Here is a 19,889-nt window from a genome sequence, read left to right on the forward strand (position 1 = left end):
ATGCTAATATCAAAGTATATTTCAGGGCAAAAAATATTGCCGGAGATAAAGAAGGTCATTTTATGATTATAAGAGAGAATCAATTAATCAAGATAATATAATCCTGAATGTTAGGTGAATAATAATAAAGCTTGAAAATACATAAAGCAAAAGTAATAGAACTAAAAGGAGAAATAGAAAAATAAAAAATTATTGGAGATTTAAATAATCTCAAAAACTGATAGAATGGGTAGACAGAAAATCAGTGGGAATGTAGACAAACTTGAGCAACACTATTAAGCAACTTAATCCAAATGACATTTATTGAATACTCCTCCTAATAACAGCAATAGAAGAGAGCAAATGAAACCCAAATAAACTAAAGAAAGTGAAAAGTGAAAGTCACTCAGTCGTGTTCAACTCTTTTCAGCCCCGTGGACTATACAGCCCATGGAATTCTCCAGGCCAGAACACATAACGTAGAAAAGCATTCTACATTGTAGAATGTAGAATCAATGAAACTAAAAGCTGTTTCTTTGAGAAGATCAATAAGAATGATAAACCTCTAGTTAGACTGGCCAGGGAAAATAGAGCAAAGATACATACTTCTAACATCACGAATAATAGGTGGTATCACTATAGACTCTCCAGATAATAAAAGGATAAGAGAACATTTTGAACAACTTTATGCTGATACATCCAACAATTTAGATGAACTGGACAAATTCCCTGTAGGACATAAATTGCCAGAGCTTACTCAAGGAGAAATAGTTAACCTGAAAAACCATCTGTCTATTGAAGAAATTGAATTTCAGTTCAGTTCAGTTCAGTCCAGTCGCTCATTCGTGTCCAACTGTTTGCGACCCCATGAACTGCAGCACGCCAGGCCTCCCTGTCCATCACCAACTCCCGGAGTTCACTCAGATTCTCATCCATCGAGTCAGTGATGCCATCCAGCCATCTCATCCTCTGTCGTCCCCTTCTCCTCCTGCCCCCAATCCCTTCCACCATCACAGTCTTTTCCAATGAGTCAACTCTTCGCATGAGGTGGCCAAAGTATTGGAGTTTCAGCTTTAGCATCATTCCTTCCAAAGAAATCCCAGGGCTGATCTCCTTCAGAATGGACTGGTTGGATCTCCTTGCAGTCCAAGGGACTCTCAAGAGTCTTCTCCAACACCACAGTTCAAAAGCATCAATTCTTTGGCGCTCAGCCTTCTTCACAGTCCAACTCTCACATCCATTCATGACCACAGGAAAAACCATAGCCTTGACTAGACGAATTTACAAGTTATAAAAACTTTCTTACGCTGGTGAATTCTACAAAACATTCATGAAAGACAAAATAACAATTTAACACAAATTCTTCCAAAAAGTTTTAAGAGTAGGGGAAAAAGGGGACGAAAAATTTTCCAATTCATTCCATGAAACCAGCTTTACTCTGATGCCAAAAACTGACAAAGGCATTATAAAAAAGAGAAAAACAGTTCAATAATTCCCTATGAACACAGACTGAATCCAACAATAGATTAAAAGGATAATCTGTTAGGACCAAATAAGGTTTCCCCCAGAAATTCATGGTTGGTTTAATTTTTAAAAGTTAATCAATGTGATTCACCATATTAACAAACTGAAAAAGAAAAACATTATTATCTCATAAATACTGAAAATGAATTTGACTAAGTCTAACATCCATTCTTGATAAAAAAAAAAAAAAAAACTTCAGCAAACAAGTAATGAAAGGACTTGCTTACCCTGATGAAGGACATTTATAAAATCTCAATAGATTTTTAACATTGTACTTAATCGTGAAAGACAATGCTTTCTCACTAAGATCAGGAATAAGACAGAGATATCCTTTCTTGCCACTTCTGTTAAACATTTTACTGGAGTTTTAGCCAGTGCAATCAGGCAAAGAAAAGAAATGAAACATCCAGACTGGGAATGTAAAACTGTTCACACATAATGTAATCATCTATACAGAAAATCTATTGGAATCTACAAAAAAGCTACTAGTAGTAATAAATTAATTTAGCAAAGTTGCAGGATAATGGATCAATTTATAAAATTAAAAGATGCTTGCTCCTTGGAAGAAAAACTATGACAAACCTAGACAGCGTATTAAAAGCAGAAACATCACTTTGCCAACAAAGGTCTATACAGTCAAAGCTATACAGTAGCTTTTTCCAGTAGTCATGTTCAGATGTGAGAGTTGGACCATAAAGAAGTCTGAGCACCAAAAAATTTAGGCTTTTAAACCGTGGTGCTAGAGAAGTCTCTTGAGAGTCCCTTGGATAGCAAGATCAAACCAGTCAATCCTAAAGAAAATCAATCCTGAATGTTCACTGGAAGGATGGATGCTGAAGCTGAAGTTCCAATACTTTGGCCACCTGAAGAGTTGACTTGTTGGAAAAGATCCCGATACTGGGAAAAATTCAGGGTAGGAGGAGAAGGAGGAAATGGAAGATGAGATGGTTGGATGGCATCACCGACTCAATGGACATGAGTCTGAGCAAATCGAGGGAGATAGTGAAGAGCAAGGAAGCTTGGATTGCTGCAGTCCATGGGGTTGCAAAGAGTTGGACATAGCTTAGAGACTGGACAACAACAATGTGTTCTATAATATGCATGAGCAACAAACAGTTGGAAAAAGAAAATTTTAAACTTACCACTTAATTGTAGTATAAAAAGATATAAAATACTTAGGAATAAGTCTGAGGAAAGTTGTGAAAGACTTGTACCCTGGAAACTATAAAATATCACTGAGAGAAATTAAAGAAAACCTAAAAAAGAAAAGAAGTTGGAAGAACCAATTTTGTTCAGAAATCAGTTCTCTCCAAATTGTGGTCTATAAATGCAACATACCCCCAATCAAATTCCTAACAGGACTTTTTGGCAGAAATTGATATGTTGATTCTAATATTCATACTAAAATGCACAGAGTCTAAAATAGCTAACATAATTTTTGAAAAAGAAGGACAAAACTGGAGGGCTCACTTTACATGAAAGCAAGACTTATAAACATATAGTACTAAAAATCATGATTTTGGCATCAAAGTAAATAGATAAATGAGACAGAATAAAGAATCAGAATACAGTCCAGAAATATAAGTATACTGAGAGCTGATTTTTGACAAGGGTACAAAGGAAATGCTGTGGAGAAATGGTAAATTTAACAAAGGCTAGAAAAACTGGATATCCATTTTTTTTTTAAAACAAGACCAAAACCCCAAAGATGGATTTATATTTTATACTATATACAAAAATTAATTTGGTGGATCATAGAACTAAGCGTAAACTCTAAAACTATAATTTTTTTAGAAGGAGGCATAAGACAAAATCTTTATGACCTTGGATTAGGCAAATATTTCTTAAATATGTCACCAAAAGCACAATTCACAGAAGCAAATTTGATAAATAGGACTTGATCAAGTTATTGTTATGAGAACAAAAAGGTAAACAATAGACTAGAAAAAATATTTGTAATTCATATCTGACAAAGAACCTATATCCAGAATGTAGAACCCTCAAAACTCAGTAATATGAAAATTAGGAATCCAACTTAAAAATGGACAAAAGAGTTGAACAAATGCTCAATGAAAGAAGATATAGGGGTGGCAAATAAAAACATAAAAAGATGTTCATCATTAGTGCTTATCAAGGAGATACAAATTTAAAACTACAATGAGATATTACTCCTTGGTGTTGAATATAATACCCTCTGGCTTGAATATAAAATGGTACTACTATTTTGGAAAATAATTTGGCATTTCTTCTCGTTTTTTAAAAACTATTTTTGGCTGTGCTGGATTTTCATTGCTGCTCAGGCTTTTGTCTAATTGTGGCGAGGGGGTGCTACTCTCTAATTGCTGTGTGCACTGCAGTGACTTCTCTTGTGGAGCACAGCCTCTAGGGCATGTAGGCTTCAGTAGCTGTGGCTCCAAGGCTCTAGAGCACAGGCTCAATAGCTGTGTTTACTGGCTTAGCTGCTCTGAAGCTAGTGGGATCTTCCCAGATCAGGAATCCAACCCATGTCTCCTGCACTGGCAGGCAGATTCTTTACTAATCAGTCATCAGGGAAGCCCAATTTGGCATTTCTTAAAAAGTTAAACTTATATCTACCATATGGTCCAGCCATCCTACTTCTAGGTAGCTACCCAATGCAAATGAAAGCACACGCCTATTAAGACTTGAACGCAAATATTCACAGCAATGTTGTTTATCCGTCAACTCGTAAATGGTTAAATAAAATATGGTACCGTCACACAATGGAACACTATTCTGAAATAAAAGGGAATGAATTATTTCTACAAACACATGTATCTATCTCAAAATGAATCTTAGAATAATTATGCTTAGTGAAAGAAGCCAAACAAAAAAGTATATTTATTATATGCCATTTATAAAATCTTAAAAAAATGCAAGCTAGTCTATAATGACAGATAGCAAATCAGTGAGGATGGGGTTGGGAGGGAGGGATTTTGAAGAATGAGGAAACCTTTGTGAACAATGAATGTACTCTCTCTCTTGACTGTGGCAGCTTCATGTGTGTTGTGGATCTTAGACTTATCAAATTTATACTTAAAATATGTACAGTTTATTGTATGCCAATTATATTTAATAAAACTGTTTGAGTATATTTGAGCATTAGTAAGATAGGCATACACTCACACACACAAAATTCCTGAGTCCTGCCCTAGGTCTACTGATGATGTGGGCAGGAGGCCTATGATCACAGTTTTGCAGTTCTGTGTAGACTACAGAGGCCCCATCAAGGCTGAAAGGAATTCCTGTGACCTGCTAGGTTCCCCTCTTCTTCTCACTGCCTCCTGTGAAAGCCTCACCTCTCCTACTCCCCGTCTCATTCTCTGACCTCCAGCCAACCCAGCTATCTGAGGTTCCCTAATGGGTACATGCATTTATGACCTTGAGCTCTTGCAGACACTTCCCTACCTGGAATACCCTTGTGCTCTTCTTCAGTAGACTAATTCCTACTTGTGTTTCAAAACCCTACTCAGGAGGCAGCTCCTCTGGGAAGCCTTCCTAGCCACTGCACTGTCTGTCTGAGGGTCCCCCACATATGCTTTTTACCCTGGGGACCTCTCTGAACTTTCTTTTCTTGATCTGTAAAATGAGCTTAAGAATAATACTTATCTTGAAGAGTTGTTTCGAACTGGATGAGCTAACAGAAAAACTATTTCGTATATCTCTTGGTGTATATTAGACTTCAACAAATAGTGGGCACTGTCGTCATGACCATTACTGTTATTTCTCATCACTGGTGTCAGAGTCCTCGGAGCCTGTGCTGCTTACTTTCCAACACCTTGGTGACTGCTGTGGTCTTCCACCTCTGGATGGTGACTTCCCTGAGTGTGCCGCAGATGTTCACTTAGTTCAGCCCACAAGGATTTGTTGAGCACCCTCTGGGTGTCAGATCCTATCCCAGGTGCTGGGGACAAAGATTAGGAGGAAGAAAATGGACAGCAGAAGTGAAGGCAACGGGGAAGTGCCAGAGGAGAGTGTGAGGGGCACAGACTTCTGAATCATCTGCTCTGGTACATGTAGCTGTGTGGTGTCGGACAAGTTTGTTAACCTCTCTGTTATTATTTCCTCAGCTCTAAAATGGGGATGAAAGATTACCTATCTTACTAGGTTGATGTATCATTTTACTGTAACAACACATATGTAGTTTTGCTCAAATGAGCTGGTATCTATAAAACACTCAAAACAAAGGCACTGGAATTGGCCATTAGCAGGGAATCCGAGGTGTGGAGAGAGTTGTTTTAGAGAAGGTATAAGCCCAAGTGCGGAAGTGGAAGAGTGAGTGAAGAGAAGAAAAATGTGGTTTTGAATCCTATAGCTCTACCAATTCTTAGTGTGTTATGGGGAAATTTCTTAGAATCTGTGAGATTTAGGATTATCAACTGGGTTGATTCCTCGTTGATACAAACCCACTGAATTAGGACTAAACAAATAATTGTTGCCCTCTATTCAATAACTATGTGATGGATGATGAGAAAGGGTGAGACAGGGAAGTAGAGAGAGCTCCTGAGAGCTATTTGATAGGAACAGGAGGAGAAGAGGGCGTGGTAGAGGGTGTGCAAGGGTACTGAGAGGAGTGTTATCAAGTTGAGGAGAAGGTTCCCGCAGGAGGGAAGTGACTACAGATACAGGAGAGAGCAAGGAGGACAGAAGGACAGAGCGAGGAGGAGGGACTGCATGCATGTACCATGGGAGGCAAGGAGTGGTCGTTGGTGCTCCTGCTCTCCATGGTCTCATCTCAGTGGAGAAAACTTGGCGGTGGAGAGTGTTGGGGAGGGCAGGAGAAGTGTGAAACAGCTCTCGAGAGTGTGGGGGAGGGTTACACAAGACTGACAGGCAGTGCTAAGCAGAGACCAGAATTTGGATGACTGCCAGTCTAGGGGACTGGGGAAGGGAGGCTGATTCACCTGCAGCTGCAGCCACTGGGTGGAGGACAGAGAAGGTGGAGGGAAGCATTGCTTTAGGATTGGGAACACTGGTCAGAGGGCCAGCTTGTCTCTGCTTGCTTGGGACTGTCCTGGTTTTAAAACTGAAAGCCCTACATTCCAGAAACTCGCCCAGGGTGGTTGGTCACCCAAACAGGCAGGCAGAGTGGTGACAGCCTGGGTATCCAAGGGCTATGAAGTTGCCGGTTTCCGGGATTAGTGCCTGGATGGAGGGCTGTGCAAGGAACGGAAACATAACCTGGACACTCAAGATATGGCGTGGGGGGTTGGGAGGGAGGTTAAGGGCCTAGAGGTGTCACTCACCTGTCTTCCCAGGGCCTGAAGAGTGCCTGGTTCACTGCTGAGAGTCTAAATACTTCTCCAGAGACTGCAAAAGCAGACATTTACATGCTACTTTTAATTTTTTGCCATAGCCACACAACTTCTGCATTAACTTAATATTCTTCAAAATCAGCTCCCTAGTAAATATGTCTTAAAAGGAAATGATTTCTACCCTACATGGATTAAAAACAAACCACACACACTGCCACCAAACAAGTGTTGGATTCTAACTGGATCTGCCGCCTGAGAGAGGATCTGGGTCTGAGAATGCTCCTTCTCAGATAACCTGGGAGGGGTACCAGCATTAGGGAGGCATTTAAGATGTGTTGTGCCAGACAGATAGTTCTGCTCAGGGGGGATGGAAGACTCCAGAGGGACGCAGAACTCCTGGGGCACTCAAGTCTGTGTCCCTCTTCTACCTAGAATCATCTTGCCTACCTCATTTTGAAGAATGCTGTGGTGAGGTAGTGAGACTGCTGGTCCTCTAGATAGTCTTGAGAGTCAACAACAGCTGTGCATTTAAATACCGAGATGTCACTTTGGTGACATTTCCCACATATAGATTCAGAGAACGTCGCGGCTGAAAAGATCCAGGAGGACTGAGCTGATCTGATGCCCCTGTCTCATCCCCACCTGCATTTTTCCCCCCAGAGGTAGAAACTGAAGCCCCAAGAGAACAAAGACTTAACCAGGGCCATGCAATTGGATCAGGGACTCACCCCTGCCCTCCCAACTCAGTCATCACCCCAAGTTGGCTGCTTTTCCCAATCCTTCCCCATTTTGCCTTCAGAGACAATTTTGTTTCTTAATTTCTGACTCCTTGTCAGCTGTGATTAATGAGGATGCCTCCCACATACACGACTTTCAGCTGTACCCAGTTTACGACAAAGATTAGATCATTTAAGTCAGAATAATGCTATTTAGCAAAACTGGATTTACAGCTGGCAGAAATTAAGAAGATTAATTTAAAGGTAAAAAAAAAGGAGGGGTGACAATCACAGATCAACACCTGAAAAATCTCACTGCCTGTACACATCCCTAATTGAGAAGTATGTGGAAGATTCCATCCGTGAAATTCAATTATCATGCAAGCCAGAGGAGGCAGCTTCCCTGGGGAAGAAACGAGGCAGCCCAAATCAAAACGACTCCACCTGTCTGTTTTCATGTCAAAAAAGTGAGAAAAACCTGCCTTGGTGAAGGTGAAATACTGACGATATGCATCAACATTAATCAAAATTTCCAGGGTCCCTTTCTGTAATGGGATTATCTCCCTAGCTCTTCTTTCAGAGGTCAGCCCAGAAAAACCTCCCAGGCTCCACAAAGTCTCTGGATACCATACCAAGGACAGAAAGGGTGCCACGGGCACCCCTTTCCTGTCATCCCCCTTCCCCCCAGCTTCCAGGCAAGACTGGATGGGGGCCGCAGACAAAAGGCACTCTCAAGCCGCCACACCTCTTCCACTGATTAGGGGCTTCTTAACCCAAGCAATCAGCAGAGAAAACTCGAGACAACTATAATGATTACAAATAAGCCAATGGTAATTGACCCGCCTTTTAACTGCAGGGAGAGGGGGTGGGGGTGGCAGATTTGACAGCACTTGCTTTGTCTCTCAAATGGCTAAGATACACCCAGGAGCACATTGCAACCCTGATCTGCAAAAGGGCTGGACGAAATTCCTTTTCTGTTAACTGTTTTGAGTGGTCGGGCTACAGTTCTTAGAGTTTTGCGGTTTGAAAAGTGCTTTCACATTCATCAACTCAGGAAACCCTGAGGTACTGTCTCCCATTATACATATAAGACCAAGGTTAAGTGACTGACTTCAGCTGCTTGAAAGATAGTGATTGGATTCCAATCTCACATATGTTTGGTGCTATGCTGGTTAAAACAGAGGAAGGTGCAGTCTCTTTAGAAGCTCATGATTTGGAGGGAGGGACTAGACACAGACTGGGGAGATCATCACTGAAGGTCAAATGTGATATGATCATCAGAGCCAGTGCTCAGGGAGAGGTCAAGGATGGAAGAGCCTGCATAATGAAGAAAACATCCCCAGGGACAGGGGTCAAGTCTGTCTCTATTACCGCTGTAGCTCCAGTGTCTGGTCATAAATATACTCACAAAGTAGGTTTCAAATTATGTCTTGAATAAATGAATGAATGATGGTGATGCCTCTTGAGAGGGATGTAAAGAATTTGAGGGACTTGGAGGTGAGCAAGTGTGATGTGAAGTCATTGACCAGGGGAATGGAACATGCAAATTGTAGGATATAAAAATTACAATAATATTGGGTTTGATGAATCTGTGCTGAGTACAGACAAACTGGCTGATAGCAATGTGGCTTTGCTAATCTACTGAAATCAGCAAATCTTTGCAGCATTGTCTCATGGAGGGTGACAGGCAGGTCTCTGGTTCGTGTGTATCCTCTTCTTTCAAAGTCACTGAGACCATTGCTTCAAGAATCACCTGTGCCTCTTCCAGTAACTTAGAGCTTCCAAGTTAGTTCTCTCTAGGGATGATTTTGAATTCTAGTGGCTGGTCCCAGACTACAGCAGGACTTAGGGGAGAGGAGAAAATTCAACGGGAAGGGAAAAGGTCTGTGTTTAATTGGAGACTCGTGTTATTTTCAGTGTAATGAAAATCCATGAAGACAGCTCTTTCTGCTGACTCTCTTTCAAGTCCTCAGAACACTTATGAGGGGAACGTCTAGTGTCAAGGCAGACCCTGGTGCTACCCAGGATAAGCTTGCCGAGCTGGAGGGGATGGAGAACATAGTCTCCAGCCTAAACAATGATCTTCACATTTGTTGGAGATAAGGGGGCCCAAGGGGCTCTGGGTCAGTGTGAGAGTCAACAACTTTCTAGAAGCATGAGGCAGTGAAGCAAGTGTGCCTGCTTCTGACTTTCAGGTTCTCATTTCCGCCTCCAAGCTATAAATAAGAAGGGGTTTGTCAAGCTCTGATCAGGAGGGTTTTGTGGGAGAAATCTGATGTTTCTTCTCCATTGCAATTCCCCTTCATTTCCAGCCTCTGACCTCCATGGAATGTACTGTCTCCTTTGCCCTCAGCATCTGGTTAGATTCAGTCTAGGGAGGCAGCACAGGAGATGGGAGGGTGGAAGACAGGAGAGGTTAGGTATTTCTTGCCCATTCCTGTCCTGCTCTGGCATCATCTCTGTGGCAGGGTCTGGGTCCCTCCATGACTGCTTCCAGCAGGTAGCTTCAGCTTCAGCTCTTACGAGACTCTGCGAACACCATTTCTCCCCTCTACCCCTCCAGGCCTTGGGGTGGAATGACTCCTACTGTCATGAGTCTCTGGGTCCTTCACCATCCTGTTCACATCCCTGCACATGATCTCTTTGCCAGAGTCTCTTCAGTGAAGGGATTTAGGGATCTTGCTGCCAAGATCCTGACTGAGAGGAGATTTCAGGCTGGAGGTCAGGGTTCCTGCCTTGCTCACCTCTGGACTCCTCTGGTCTGATTGCAGAGCCTGGTTTTAGCACCCTCAGGAAATAGATACAGAAGTCTTTATTCTTCAGGAACCTATATGGCTTGAGAGAATCCCTGTCCCCCACCTTCTCCCTCATTTCTCAGACTGTGAGGATGGCCCTTCTTCTGGGCTGCTTTGTGAAAGGGAGCCTGGGCACATCAGGATGGGAAGTGCTTACACCTCCAGGGCCCTCGGCTTAAGGTCTTGGCTGCTGGTCCGGGTGTGCAGTGCCTCTATGTTTCACCTTCTGAAGCCCTGCCGTAGGGGCTCCAGAAATGACAAGTACATCACGTGGCTCATGTGGGGCAGCTGAAGAAAACTACAGGGTCAGTGAGGAGAAATTCCTCATTCTACCTTTAAGAATATCATGTCCAGGAGGAACCTGGTTTCCAGGAGAAGAAACAGCTGACTTTTAGGATGGGCTAGACCTGAGTTTGAATCCTGGATCCTCCTCTTACACCCTGGGTGGCTGTGGGCAAGTCACTTGGTTGCTGAGTCCCTTTCCTCATATGTAGAATGAGAGTGAGAATAGCCACCAGGCCCCAAGGTTCCCATGAGGATTACACATGGTATAGATGGAAAGGGCTGGGGTGTGGGCTGGTCCTATGACCCACACGTGCTCATCCTCAGATCCTCCCCACTCGCCTCCAGTGCTCCTGGAGAAAGCAGTTTCCCCATCTCCACCTTTCTCTCTCTCTTACAAAATGAACTTCATAATTCTGTGCTTCCAATACAGCCTTTTACGTTACAATCAGTTCAAACCCCCAATCCCTAATTCTGAGGAGGATCCAACGGTCCCTGAGATTTCTCTAAATTCTCAGGGCACTTCTTTAACCATCTTCACCTTTAGCTCTGAGTTAATCTGATTTCTGGATCATCCTTTTCTCTCTCCTATGTTGTTTCTTTCCTGTGCTGTTAATGAGATGCAACCCTTTCCACAAGTGTTGCAAAATCAGACTTCCCCAGAAGAGAAAAAAAAGCTTGCATTTTGCTAGTGCAGGCTCTGGGCTTCAACTCCTCAGTACGTGTCCTTTATTCTCCCCTTCCTCCTGATTGTCCTGGGAGCTCCAAATTCTCACTGTTGTGCTGAGCTCCACAATCTGGGGTAGCCCCTGCTCCCCAGTTCTGCTGCAGCCACCTGTCCTGCCTGAATCTCTCCAGTTTACCCAGGAGAACAGAAGGGTATTTTATCATGTGCTCCCCTCCCCTTTGAGTAGCCCCCCATGTACTCAGTACTGTTTTCCATCCGTGACATAACCAGGGTGGGGTGCTGCGAGATCTAAAACCTCTGCCACCAGAAAGACCCCCTGCTGTCTCTTTCTTCTACCTGTGCACCTCCTCAGGGTGCAGGGACAGAGATGGAGGGGAGCTGCCCTTCCCAAACCCCCAGTCCTGGACTGGAGCCCTAGCACTGTCATTCAGGTGCTGGGGACCTTGGGATGTTCTAGGCATGAAACACTCTTTTGAAAGCCTGCCTGGAGAATTGTTAGCATAGGCAAGCCAGGGCTGAAGGTAGACTTCTGTAAGAACGTGTGGTGAGACTGGGGCAGAGGGGAAAAGCCTGGGAGCCAGGCCACAGGCATCACCCATCATGCGTACATGATGGGTGAATGCACACATTCACCGCGTGCAGTCAGGTGCCCTTTGAGCGCATGACCTGGAGACCGTCTCTGGGCCCCAGGGTCCTCACTGTCAGGTGACACTGTGGGGCTGGGCCGCCTGGAGCCCCAGCCCAGCACCCTAAGCCCAGTGAGCTGGCCGGAGCACTGGCATCCTGGCACAGGAGCCGTGAACACGTGCTCTCATGCAGAGCCTGTGTTTTCTCTTGATCATGCTTTCTCTCACCTTGTCCTTGTGTCACTGGATAGGAGCCCATCTGTCACACTGAGCCATCTGCTTCCTCTCCTGCCATCTCTCCTGCCCAACTCTAAGTAAATTAAAAAACAAAGAGGCAGGAAGCCGCTGACAGCCGCATTTATCCTCATCTCTATACTTGGCAATGGGAGCCGAAGGGCCAGCTTTACGGGTCTGAACTAAAGATTAGTTCAGGCTGGTGAGAAGGGAAGAGTCCCATGGTTGTGACATCCTGACCTGGGACAACACCCCAGGTGGCGTGAATGTGGGCTGGGGCTGAGGAGGAAGGGATTGAGGTCACATGAGGGCAGTGGCAGGACACGAGCTTCGGAGCCGGGCAAAACTGGTTTGCTGCTCAACACTGGAGTTTGGAGAGCTCCCGTTCCAGCTCTGCCTTATCAGTTACTGACCTCATAGAGAGACTAAGCGAGCATCACATAGATTGATAGCAGGCATACACCAGTGTTCCAAAGAGAGCAGGTATTTCTGGAGACTCAGGGTAGGCAAGAGTGAGGATGGGGTAGGCAGGGAGCCCCTTGTCTAGGAAAAGGCATTAGGGAGGAGTTGGTGATCTGAGGCTCCTTTGTGGGCCTCAGTCTCCACATCTATAAAATGGGACTAGGACCGCTGAGCCAAACCCTAGGAAAAGTTTATAAGGAGCGAGAGAAACGGGACAAACCTGGAGGATGTGTAGGTCGGAGGAGCAGGAGACCCAGCCTGGGGACTGCTGCTGCGGCTTCTGATGGGATGGCTCTGTGGCAAATTGTGTAACTGTTTCCCTTGTTTACTGCCCTCCTTGTGAGATCATGATTGCCCCACCTCACTGACATCGGATTTGGCCACGTGTCTTGCTTTGCCACTGAAACTGAGGGGAAATGCCATATGCCAGTTCTAAGTAGCAGCTTTAAGAGCTGTCAGATACTTCTGTTATTGTTCTTTCCCTTCTTCCATGGGACTAAAGTAAGGTGTTCTCATCTAGTACGGATCTTAAAATGAGAATGGAATGGAAAAGAGCCAGAGCTGACCCACAGTGGATATGTATGTGAGCTAGAAATAAATATTTATTGTGAGTCAATGACATTTCAGAGCTGTTGGCAAAAGTTGACTGATTTAGCCCCTTTCAAATGCAAGCTGGTCCCAAACCCCATCTTGGAAAAGGGATGCTGCCTGCTCCTGCCTGGGTTCCTGCAGTCTCTGGTTTTTTCTATCTATGACTCTCTCTGGGTCTCAGTAATTTTGCCTGAGAAATGATTGGTTGTGGACAGTTAGTTAGGAGTCAACTAGGGAGGGGGAGAATGGAGAGCAACACAACTGTGTCATCCTAGCTAGAGACTGTTTCTTCTGCTTGCCGGTAGGAGCCCTGATACTTATATCACCTCCAGAGAAGGCAGAGTAGCATCTAGAGCCAGACCAATCAAGTTGTCAGGGGAATACTTTCCAGGCATGCATGGTTCTATCTTGAGGAACAGTCTGGGGAATAAGTTTACTTATACTATCAGGAATTTTTTAGTGCCCCTTATAAATTACTTCCCAGAGAGCTGGTTTATTCCTTATTCTGGTTCAGAGCATGGCTGGCCCCATTCTCAGGAGGAAGGCATGTTGGGATGGAATATAGATGTGGTTTGAAGTGGATCCAGTCACACAGAAAAACCAGCTCCCATTCTGGGCATTGGATGGGGGGGCATCTGTCACAGCTTTACAGGGGTCAGTCCCAGAGGCCCCCTTGAGATGATATCCTTGCTTTTGAAGATCAGTCAGGTAATGTTCAATATGGTGCTGGTAAACCAACTGTATCAGGATCACTTGAGAAGTTTGCTGAAAATGCATGTTCTAGCATCCCATCTACTGAACCAGTGAAGCCTGAGGATCTTCATTCTGATGTTCTAATCCAACACCTCAACACCATCGCAGATGGAGAAAGAAGCAGCTGAGTCTTGTGACCCTCAGGTACTCACTAGACCCTCTGCAGCCCTTGAAACAGATCCCACCCCTCCTAGGCAGGAAAGTATGATCCAGGTGGACTGTCAGCAAGTCCAACCTGATGGGGAGGGGATGCTGCTCCTGGAACAACACTGCGATGTGTATGGAATTTATAATCTGGCTATTTCAGCAAGTATTTGTGTACTTTGCTGAAAGCTGCATTTTCAGATCAATTCTGCATGCGTCTCTTTCAAATTATTATTGTAAGCTTGCAAAATTGAATTTATTACTGATGTAAAAATAATAAGCTCAGGAATCATTCATTACTTTACTTTCTATTCTCAGGAGTCAGCTCAGTTTTTGAAAAGTCAGGAAGGTCCACAATAAACCCAGGTTTCCTAAGTAAGGGACCTGGGATGAAGTAGGAGCTCAGTAGAGGGACAGATTTGGGGGACATGGGACATATTGATTTTGTGGTGCATGTGGAATCACCATAGGCATATTGGCAGGCAAAGGCCAAGCAGGTCTAGAGCTTAGGAGAGAGGACTGGTTTGAAAGCAAAAAGTTAAAACTTTTAGCACAGGTGAGATGGTTCAGAGACATTGTTTTCTATGATAAATGAAATCAGGCATCCTCAGCCCCTTTGCCTGTTAACAGAAAATAGGGGTGGGGTAAGGAAGGAACGGGCTTCCCAGGTGGCTCAGAGGTAAAGAATCCGCCTGCCAATGCAGGAGACTCAGTATCTATCCCTAGGTTGGAAGGATCCCCTGGAGAAGGAAACGGCAACCCTCTCCAGTATTCTTGCCTGGGAAATCCCATGGACAGGAGCCTGGTGGGCTGTATACAGTCTATGGGGTCGCAGAGTCAGACATGACTTAGCAACTAAACAACAGGAACAGGGAAGGAAGGGTGAGCGGTGAGAGGCTGGGACAGATGGTTTATAAATTTCATCAGCACCTACATTCTGCTGCTCTGTGCCACAAACATTTGTGAATTTAATTCAATAGACCCAGTCACTGTGCTAAGCACAACTCAATCCATCCACTATTTACAGATACCCTTATCCGGCTGCCCAGTCACACCAGAGGACCCCCAGGTCCCAGAAAAACTAGATTGTTTCACAAGGCTATATCTTTGGACATGCTGTTCACTCTTCCTGGAATTTCACCCTAGACTTTCTCCCCTGAGAAATTTCTCCCTAACCTTCACTTTAGCTTTAATGTCACTTCCTGCAGGTGCTGCCTGATTTGTGCCTGCATCAAATCTAGCCCTTCCATCTAATAAACACTTAACAGAGACACACTGCGCTGTCATCACTGACCCACAAGTGTCTTCCTCAATAGGTTGTGAATTCCTTGGGGCAGAGTCTGTGTCTGGTTTATCTGAGGACCTAGGACACAACACGTGCTCAAGAAGTGCTAAATTGCTGAAGCAGTTAGCAAAGGCCCCAGTGTCCACAGGAGAGCTCAACTGGAGGGGTTATTATTCAGAGGAGTTATTATTCAGAAAGGTTATTCCTCATAGTCCCTGACTCCCTGCTCCCAGGTGAGGACCCTCTTTCCCATGGAGAGTCCTCAGAGAATCAGTGTGTCATCACTTCAACACTACTAAGTGTACAGCAGCCAGTGCCACCACCAAGAAATGCCTCTGTCCTCAGACAGTTTCCTGGATCCTAGGCCTTTTTCAATTCATCTCATTTTCTCAAGCCTGCTGTGTGTTGGGCTTGACTCCTAGGAAGCTGAGATAGACCAGATCTATTTCTTGCCCTGGAGAGTTCACATTCAGGTCAGGAGTTAGGCTCAAATGACTTGTAAACAGAGCTCTGGAGGTTTGATGGAGGGAGGTCCCCACATCGGAGGATGTTGTTAGGCAGGGTCAGGGCAGGGAAGGCATCCAAAGCAGAGGGAGCAGCATGAGCAAAGTCTTGGTATAGGGAATGGTTATTTGGCTGGAGGGGAACCATGTGAAGCAAGCGGCTTCAAAGGTAGACTGGGGCCAGCTTACAGGAGGAAGGGCCATCAATGCTAAGAAAATACATTGTCCACGGGGCTCCCACATGTGGTTATTCAGATGTGTACTGTACAAAGCTGTCATGTCTTAGGGTGCCACTTCTCTCGTAAGCAGTTTAATTATTCTGAAATTAGAAAATATTATTATTATAAATTTTTTCACTCTAAATATGAGTAGCATAAATATTTTCATGACAATTTTCTGGCAGATGGAAGTAAAATATCTTGTTCTAACCAGGTTGATACCTATTGTTCCAATTCTACTTTTGAAGAAGAAATGTGTCTTATAATCAAAAAGCCTAGTTTGTAACAATTAGGCTGCAGAATGCAAACTCAGACATACTCTAAAAATACCCACTTTTCATTTTCTTAATACCAATTTGACACGATGTTTTCTGTAAAATTACTAGTATAAGTAAAAGGATGCAGGAACCAAAATCAGTATGCAAAATGCTTTAAAGCATCAAAGGAAATAAAACATTCCTTGAGGAAAAATTAAATGATGATGTTTAAGAAGAATACGTTCTTGATGCTAAACAAATTAGAGACCAATGATGCCAACTTCTCTAAAGAGGGGAACATGAAGAAAAACAATCAGAAAAAGACTCAATTTAACATGAATCCATGATTAACCCATTTGCGACCCATATAACATTTCAAAGTCATTTTCTTTTTAAAAAGAAGAAAGTTTTGTAATGCTGAAAAATATCATGGCCTTTCATTCTTCCAAATGACATATGTAATTTGAAGAGTTGTGATGAGCTTGAACAACTGTAACTCTGTGAAAATTTGCAACAAATTGATCGCTATGCTATTGATGAAGCATCGATCTGTGAGGAACTAAAACCTTAAACCGCTTTTAAAGTCTCCTTTTGCCACTTAGCAATACACTTGAATCAGTAATTTACTGGATGCTTTCCTGAATATTTTTTGCAGCTCTCAGAATATATTTAACTTTGACAACATTGGTTGCCAGTGGAGAACATAGCTTCTTGAGATTAAAATGTATTCTATCCAGAATCAAGACCAGAGTATGACCATTGGGTTTGTCAAAAAGATATTAAAACACAAAGACAAAAAATAACAGGAAAGATGCCACATAAGAAGCGGGAGATGGGTGCTTGCCTCATCCCTAGGTAAATTTTATAAAAAACAATTGGTCAAATAAATATGGATTTTAAATTACTCAAGATTTATAGTGGGTCAAATCTAATGATCATTTCTAGAGAAAACAAGATATGTGGGCAAGTAAGCATTAAAATGATCATAAATACTTTTTTCTGTGAAAGAAAGATGCCTGTCTTGGCTTGTGCTGTGCTTGGTTGCTCAGTTGTGCAGCCCACTGGGCTCCTCTGTCCATGGGGATTCTCCAGGCAAGAACACTGGAGTGGGTAGCCTATCCCTTCTCCAGGGGAACTTCCCAACCCAGGAATTGAACCAGGGTCTCCTGCACTGCAGGCGGATTCTTTACCAGCTGAGCTACCAGGGAAGCCCATGTCGTGGCCTATATGTCCATAAACAGCAGAGGTTGGTTCATTTGGGGAAACTGGTGCCAGGGGACTGGGAAAAGCGAAGCAGGAAGGGAGGTCCCTGTTACGTAGTGGCATCTGCTGTGAGCACCTGGACTCCATCTGGCTGGGACCCTGAGGAACCATGAGGAATGCACGCCATGGGGCAGAAGAAGGGAGTGTTTCTCCACTGGGGTCCATGCCCCTTGGGTCAAGAGTTGTTACTCTTGAATTACTCTTGAATTAACCCTCTTGTACTTCAGAGTTTGAACATTTGTCTTAATGATCTCTGTGGCCACATCAGAAAAGTCCTAGAGCAGAAAACAGGAGACACAGGGTAGTTCTCAGGTGACGTTTCAACAGGGCTTTTTGCCTCAGAAACAGGTGGAGTAAACAAGTGGCTAAGAAGGGTGAAGTGGGGTAGGAGAGATATCTGATACAATGTATAACAACTTAAGAACAAATGATTTTAGTGTACCTCTAATTATTGTGAATAAAAACTCAAATTTTCTATTTACTTTGACCTTTTAATTTTGGTTTAATGAACACATGGTACACAAATCTTAGGTGTACAGCTTAAGTATTCTTTTATATTCTAAAACTGATTTGTTTATTTAAAAAATGACTTTGTTGTAATTATTATTTTTAAGAAGTAAATAAGTGAGTGATAGTCGCTCAGTTGTGTTCAACTCTTTGCAACCCCTTGGACTGAGCCTGCCAGGCTCCTTTGTCCATGAAATTCTCCAGCAAGAATACTGGAGAGGGTTGCTATTTCCTTCTCCAGGGGATCTTCCCGACCCACAGATCAAACATGGGTCTCGTTGCAGGTAGATTCTTTAACATCTGAGCCGCCAGGGAAGCCTACTATTAAGTGACTTTTCTAAGTATAAAGACAGGTCAAGTTAAAAAGTATCAGCAGATACAAACCTGACTTTGTCTTATAATCGACAGACAATACATTAGAATATGTAATGAATCCATATACCTTTTCCAAAGGAAAGTAACAATAAGATTATAAAATATAAAAGTAGCTGCTGCTGCTGCTGCTGCTAAGTCACTTCAGTCGTGTCCAACTCTGTGCGACCCCATAGACGTCAGCCCACTAGGCTCCTCTGTCCCTAGGATTCTCCAGGCGAGAATACTGGAGTGGGTTGCCATTAGCAGAAGTAGCAATAAGGTTATAAATGACAATCATCAATCAGATGAAATAATTTAGATGGAGTTTGCCTCTCTCAAGATGGGAACTGGGCAAGTGATCAGGAAGGAAATACAATGTGCTTTTAACTTTGTATGAAAAATAAAGTTCAGTTCCACGCTGCTGAACATAGTTCTGTTTTTGCTAAATAAATCCTCTTCTTCAAATTTCTATCCGAATTAGTGTACCTATTTAAAACTGTACTTGGGTGAGGGGCGGCTTGTTCTAATTTGCATTAAGGTGCCTATGGACTTCAGTGGGGCCTCTGAGGGACAGTGCTGTGTGTCTTAGGTAGGGAGGAACACTGCTTCACCCAGTGGGTGAGACTTGGATAATTGGAGCCAAATTGACTTTTTGTAATTGAATGCTTTTGAAGACTCAACTTGGAGAATTTGACATTTTAAGGGTCCTTATAACAATAAGGGGACATTTTAAAATCAGGGAGTCTGTATGCTTAGCTTTTGGAACATTGAAATTCCTTCCATTCCTCCCTCCCTCCCTCCTGGACCTTCTTTAAGGTGTTCCTACTAGACAACATGTGGAATCAGAGGGTCAAGAGTAAAACCAAAGCAGGTGCCGGAGCAGGGCTTCTCAACAGAGGGATGACTGATGTTTGGGGCCAGAAATCCTTTGCTGGGGTGGGTAGGGGAGGGCTGTCCTATACAATCCAAGATATTCAGTGGCATTCCTGGCCTCTATCCACCAGATACTAGGAGCAATCCACCTGCCCCTTCACCCTGTGTGGCAACCAAACCGGCCTCCAGACATTGCCAAATGTCCCTGGGGGGCAAGGTAGCCCTCAGGGCTGAAATGAAAACTTCACCAAATGAAAACTGGTGAAGGATCTGTTTGTGCAGCTAATTATTTTTAGTGCTTCTTCCCATAAGCTCCCATTTTCTATACTTTCCTTAAAAAAAAAAAAAAAAAAAAAATATATATATATATATATATAATACTATTTCCCCTGTTGGAGAATTTAGTGAAAATCACAACTTAGGGGCCTTCAAGATATTGTAGCCAGGCCAGTATCTGAGAATGCCCAATTCTGAATGTTGGAGCTGAGCAGTGAAGATGTGGAAGGGGAGTGACGAGAGTCAGTGACTAAGCAGATTACACTGAAGAAATAGCAGGTGAGTA

The 19,889-nt window shown here is 43.5% G+C and overlaps 1 long non-coding RNA gene across 6 annotated transcripts; it reads right to left on the reverse strand.

Annotated features, from left to right (window-relative positions):
• Positions 1–280: 280 nt before the first annotated feature.
• Positions 281–8,313, reverse strand: LOC147367198 (uncharacterized). Of its 6 annotated transcripts, none has more exons than XR_015169178.1 (4): positions 8,125–8,313; positions 7,224–7,296; positions 6,768–6,831; positions 281–1,296 (listed from the first exon to the last, which is right to left on the reverse strand). It is a non-coding gene; the product is annotated as an uncharacterized LOC147367198 (long non-coding RNA). The 6 variants fall into 6 exon arrangements; XR_015169177.1 differs by lacking the exon at positions 8,125–8,313 and adding an exon at positions 7,505–7,592; XR_015169174.1 differs by lacking the exon at positions 8,125–8,313 and adding an exon at positions 7,505–7,591 and having other exon boundaries at positions 7,224–7,365.
• Positions 8,314–19,889: the final 11,576 nt, after the last annotated feature.

This window comes from Bos grunniens, chromosome 8, assembly GCF_055505025.1.
Source record: "Bos grunniens cultivar Pamir isolate PY7600 chromosome 8, Bosgru_T2T1.0, whole genome shotgun sequence".
Classification (NCBI taxonomy): Eukaryota; Metazoa; Chordata; class Mammalia; order Artiodactyla; family Bovidae; genus Bos; species Bos grunniens.